The sequence below is a fragment of the Amblyraja radiata genome, chromosome 41, assembly GCF_010909765.2.
Source record: "Amblyraja radiata isolate CabotCenter1 chromosome 41, sAmbRad1.1.pri, whole genome shotgun sequence".
Classification (NCBI taxonomy): Eukaryota; Metazoa; Chordata; class Chondrichthyes; order Rajiformes; family Rajidae; genus Amblyraja; species Amblyraja radiata.
Window position 1 is genome coordinate 11,383,565 of NC_045996.1, and position 6,228 is coordinate 11,389,792.

The 6,228-nt window shown below is 41.7% G+C and overlaps 1 long non-coding RNA gene across 1 annotated transcript; it reads right to left on the bottom strand.

The window, feature by feature from the left end:
• Window positions 1-268: 268 nt before the first annotated feature.
• Window positions 269-4,891, bottom strand: LOC116967679. Its single transcript, XR_004410307.1, has 2 exons — window positions 4,823-4,891; window positions 269-316 (listed from the first exon to the last, which is right to left on the bottom strand). It is a non-coding gene; the product is annotated as an uncharacterized LOC116967679 (long non-coding RNA).
• Window positions 4,892-6,228: the final 1,337 nt, after the last annotated feature.

The following is a 6,228-nucleotide window of genomic DNA, read 5'->3' on the forward strand; positions in this document are numbered from 1 at the left end:
ATAAATGTTGATGCGCCGCAGTATCACCTGGGTGATGATGGTCAACAGGTCCGCTGTTGCCATGGCCACCAGGTAGAGGGTGGTGCAGGTGGAGAGGCCACACTTGCCACGGGATAGGATCACGATCGCCACCAAGTTCACTGTGGAGCAAGACAAGAGAGGGAGAAGTCACACATAGAAACATAGAAACGTGAAAAGCTTTTGTTGCGTGTTATCCAGTCAGCCGAAAGACAATACATGATTTCAATCGAGGTTATTCCCTTATCATAGAAACATAGAAAATAGGTGCAGGAGTAGGCCATTCGGCCCTTCGAGCCTGCACCGCCATTCAATATGATCATGGCTGATCATCCAGATCAATATCCCATACCTGCCTCTCTCCATACCACCTGATCCCTTTAGCCACAGGGGCCACATCTAACTCCCTCTTAAATCTAGCCAATGAACGTATTAAATCTAGCCAATAGCCATTGCTATTTGCCCTTATGATAGAACCGTTGGCCGAAAAGATTAGAAATCACCCGAATATTCACGGATAAAACACTAAGGATTCAATGAATAAAATTTCACTATATGCTGATGATATTCTTTTATATATTACTAATACACAAACGAGTATACCCACCTTATTAACACTAATTGAGGAATTCGGCTCTTTTTCAGGATATAGAATAAATTGGAATAAAAGCGAAATTATGTCTTTAAAACCACAGGATTCGAGACATTTACTAAAATTCCCCTTCAAAATTGCAACAGAAAAATTCAAGTATCTGGGTATTCAAATTACGAGAAGACACAAATCATTATTTAGTGCCAATTTTATACCACTATTAAATAAACTGAATGATATGATTAAATTTTGGAAAACACTTCCGCTCTCATTGATAGGTAGAATTAACGCTATAAAAATGACTTTCTTACCACAATTAATATATTTGTTTCAAGCGATCCCAATATATATTCCAAAATATTTTTTCAAAAAACTAGATTCCACTATCACAAATTTTATATGGGATTACAGAACACATAGAATTCAACGAAAGCATTTGTGCAAATCTAAAGAAGTTGGGGGTTTATCATTACCTAATTTTATGTATTACTACTGGGCAGTGCATATTAAGAACATAATGTACTGGCTGGATAGTTCCACTCAGCAGTTGGAGTGGATAAGAATGGAGAAAGAGGAGTGCTATCCGCACGATATAGGAACGATCCTGCTCTCACCGATAAAATTGAATAGTATAATATATAAGAAGAACCCAATTATTCACAATATAATAAGAATTTGGAAACAAATAAAAGTATCCTTGAAATTAAATAATTTATCAGTACTAACCCCACTATTGAACAACCCCGCATTCAAACCTTCTCTCATCGACAACACATATCAACAATGGGATAGACTGGGGATTAGGAAAGTAAGGGATATGTATGAATTGGGTAAACTGTTATCATTTCAACAATTAAAATTAAATTTAAATTGAAGGATAATCAATATTTTAAATATATACAGGTATGTGACTTTATGAAGAAATATACACATAGATTTCAAACTATATTTTTAGACCCTTTAGAAGAAGCAATGAATATTAAGGCTGATTCACAAAAATTAATATCATACTTTTATAATAATATATTATATAGAGAATCACCCTCAACAGAAGCACTAAGGGAAGATTGGGAACATGAGCTAATGATAAAGATCTCGAAGGATAGATGGGAAAAGTATTAGATGAATACACATAACCGTTCTATTAATACAAGACATAATTTAATTCAATTCAAATTATTACATAGACTATATTATTCAAAAACGAGGTTGAATACATTTTATCCAAACGTCTCTCCCAGATGCGATAAATGTTTGTTTCAAAACGCTAATATAACACATTTATTTGTAGGATGTACAAAGTTGAATAAATTTTGGAGTGATATATTTGATATATTTACAAAGCTCTTCAAGTCAAGAATAGAACCCAAAATGGAATGGATTATATTTGGAATAATAGGAGAAGATACCAATTTAAATAAAGACCAAAATGTTTTTTTTAATTATGGGTTAATAATTGGAAAGAAATTGATATTTAAATTGTTAAAATGTGGATTAGGAATATGATGGACATAGCACGCCTTGAAGAAATGAGACTCCGACTAATAGATAAATATGACCAATTCTTAAGGAGTTGGTCTCCTTTCATCGACTTTTTGGAATCATGTGATGCAGCGGTACCATAAGGATTGCTGATTTCAGATCATGACGTGGATAGATCTACATCTCCGAATATAGATTTGAAAAATTCTCTTTTAAGGGGCCTTCTCTTCTATTTCTACTTTCCACCTTTTCTTTTTTCTTTTCTTTTTTTATTTTTATTTTTTATATACACACTTCACATTTTTCTACTTTCTACCATCTATTTTTCCACTCTTTCCCCTTTCTATTGATTTCTTTTTCTTGTCTTGCTTACTTCCTTCTCATAACATAAAACCAGAGGTTGTACATGGAATGGATTACGGTATGACATAGTTGGCACCTAAAATTAGGTGCCACTGTATTGTTTTGTATTGTATTAACTTCTAATAAAATAAACAAAAAAAAAAAAAAAATGAATGGTTGGGGGAGTCCAGAACCAGGGGCCACAGTTTAAGAATAAGGAGTAAGCCATTTAGAACGGAGACGAGGAAACACTTTTTCTCACAGAGAGAGGTGAGTCTGTGGAATTCTCTGCTTCAGAGGGCGGTGGAGGCCAGTTCTCTGGATGCTTTCAAGAGAGAGCTAGATAGGGCTCTTAAAGTTAGCAGTCAGGGGATATGGGGAGGAGGCAGGAACGGGGTACTGATTGGGGATGATCAGCCATGATCACATTGAATGGCGATGCTGGCTCGATGGGCCAAATGGCCTACTCCTGCACCTATTGTCTATTGTCCATTGTCTACTCAATGATATATTGTCCAAGAGATTGAAGTAACTGAAGATGCTGCAATCTAGGACACAAACAGAGCGCTGGATGTACTCAGCAGATCAAACAGCATCTGTGAAGACAAGTTGAGTTTATAGTCCAATGCACAAGTATGTGAGGTGCAGGTACAATGGAAATCTTGGTAGCAACAGCATCACAGCCACACAGACTCGTACAAACTCACTAGAAACATAAACGAAGAATTATATGTAGATTCTGCAGGGTGATGTAAAGAAACACAAATTGTTCCCATCCACAGACTAACTGAAAGCCACTTACCAGGGACACCAAGAAAAGCGATGACTGTGTACCAGACTTTCGCAGCGAATTGAACTGGGAAATGCATGTTCCGTGTGGGGAGACGAGAGACCTTGTGTTGGACTCGATCACTTGGATCTCACACAGTCACCGAACGTTTCATTTATACACACACTGCTGATCTCCGGGGAGGTGTCGAGGTTGCAACACTGCCTGAATCATTGCATTTTAAAAAACGGAATATATTGCAACAGGGAAGTTAAATCCCTCTTGTGCTAATTAGAAAATTCGAATTAAATTGTCAGAGGGTGGAGAATCTGTGGAATTCTTTGCCACAGAAGGCTGTGGAGGCCAAGTCAATGGATATTTTTTGTGCAGAGATAGATAGGTTCTTGATTAGTACGGGTGTCGGGGGTTATGGGGAAAAGGCAGAGGTTCCAGAGATTCACCACACAGAGAGTGGTGAATCTGTGGAATTCTCTGCCACAGAGGGTAGTTGAGGCCAGTTCATTGGCTATATTTAAGAGGGAGTTAGATGTGGCCCTTGTGGCTAAAGGGATCAGGGGGTATGGAGAGAAGGCAGGGATGGGATACTGAGTTGGATGATCAGCCATGATCATATTGAATGGCGGTGCAGGCTCGAAGGGCCGAATGGCCTACTCCTGCACCTATTGTCTATGTTTCTATGTTTAAGAGGGAACGATAGATCAGCCATGACTGAACGGCGGACTAGACTTGATGGGCCGAACGGCCTAATTCCGCTCCTATCACTTATGACCTGCCGTCTCATTGCCAGGTGATGGAAGCCTTTGAGGAGGCCGAACGTGAGCTGAAGCCCAAGGTGGACTATTTATTCACGGACGTGTACGAAGAAATGCCGGTCTTGCTGCAGAAACAGCAGGAGGCGCTGCAGAGGCACCTGAAGATGTACGGCGAGCATTATCCCATGGACCATTATGAGAAGTAGATGCCATGGTGTCGATTCCCAGCCCCGCCCGCCCGCCCTTCAGTCCCGCACACACCACTAACTTTAATCCTGAGTCCACAAAGTTGCTTCCTGTTAACCCTTCGATTTCCAAAACTAATGCTAACTATGGTGACTCTCCCCTCTCTCTATAGTTGCCCAGGTCTTGGTGGTCTGTGTTGCTGGTCGCTGGGTTTTGGAGGAATCTAATGGCAGTGAATTCCTCATTCCCCTCTGAACTGCAGATGCTGGAAAAATCGAAGATAGACAAAAAATGCTGGAGAAACTCAGCAGGTGAGGCAGCATCTATGGAGAGAAGGAATAGGTGACGTTTAGGGTCTCGACCCGCAACATCGCCTATTCCTTCTCTCCATAGATGCTGCCTCACCCGCTGAGTTTCTCCAGCATTTCTTGTCTACCCTCATCGTTTCCCACCTCCCTTCCCTACCACTTCATTCCTGGGTGGCACGGTGTCGCCACAGTACAGTTTCAGCCTCATCCCGCTTTCCATCCTGACCACAGGTGCTGATGGGTCCTTTATGACCATGTTGTTTCACTCTTTCCATCCAGCCGTCTTTTGTGTTGGCAGAAACATTGAAACGTAGACAATAGCTGCAAGAGTAGGACATTCGTCCCTTCGAACCAGCACCGCCATTCAATATGATCATGGCTGATCATCCAAAATCAGTACCCCGTTCCTGCTTTCCCCCCCCCCCCCCCCATATCCCTTGATTCCGAAAGCCCTAAGAGCTAAATCTAACTCTCTCTTGAAAACATCCAGTGAATTGGCCTCCACTGCCTTCTGTGGCAGAGAATTCCACAGATTCACGACTCCCTGAGTGAAAAGGTTTTTCCTCATCTCAGTCCTAAATGGCCTACCCCTTATTCTTAAACTGTGTGATCCCTTGTTTTCTCCTATTCCCTCCACAATGGACACCAGAGTGTCCATTGTGGAGGGAATAGGGGAAAACAAGGGGAAGAATTTGCGTTCGAACCCTCTATTTGATTCCATGGTCAGTGCTGGGCATTGGTGCTGGAACGTATCTGCCCCTCAGTGTTTGTCCAGGCCAACACATGATGTCTCTGAAATAATACACACTCTGCCACCAACCTTGCCCCTCCAACATCTCTGAGTCGCGCTCTGCATCCTTGCTCAATATGATCATAGAATAATTGGAAAGGGTACATTTGGCCCAACACATCCATACTAACCCATTACCCAGAATCTGGTCCATCAAGCCCCTATGCCTCAGGGATTATAGTGACCCAGCTTCCACCAATCTCTCAGGCAATGCATTCAACTCACTGGGTGAAGAAAGTACCCAAATCTCTTCCCCTTTACCCTAACCCTGTGTCCTCTGGTGCTATCCGGGTCTTACGTGGCATGGGGGCTTGATGGGATGTAAGCAGACTTCCCATTCTGTCCAGCAGGTGGGCAAAAGGTCTCACAGCAACGCATGCGATTGAATTCAAAACACACAGCACAATGTCGACTTGGCCGTTTCCTCCATGCTTCTTGCTTGCATCAGCTGGTCAGTTGTGGGTTTAAGAGGTGAGGAGAGGACGCAGTGACTTATGCTCATTTGGAAGTGTCTTTTAGACCAGCTGAAAAGACCCTGGGTTTCAAAGTTCTCAATGAAGTTCAACCAGATGCACTCAGTTTCAATGCAATGACCCCATAGGCATCTCCCACCACCACCTAGTGTATCTTCCTCTTCCTTAACGTACATGTACATTGCTTTCCTAAGATTTACTCTTGCCTGCTGCTATAGGTGATATTGTTGATATAATTCCCGAGGTTTCTGTGCCATGCCAATATTTCTCCCTCTCTCCAAAATATTATTATGGCCAATATTTCACCCTTCCTCTCTTCCTCTCTCCAAAATATTTGTATGACCATTAACTGAAAGTTTCCAAAGACTTTCGACTTTATGTAGATACAGTGTGGAAACAGGCCCTTCAACCCAACGAGTCCGTGCCGACCAGCGATCACCCCGTACACTAGCACTATCCTACACACTAGGGACAATTTACAGAAAGTAGACACAA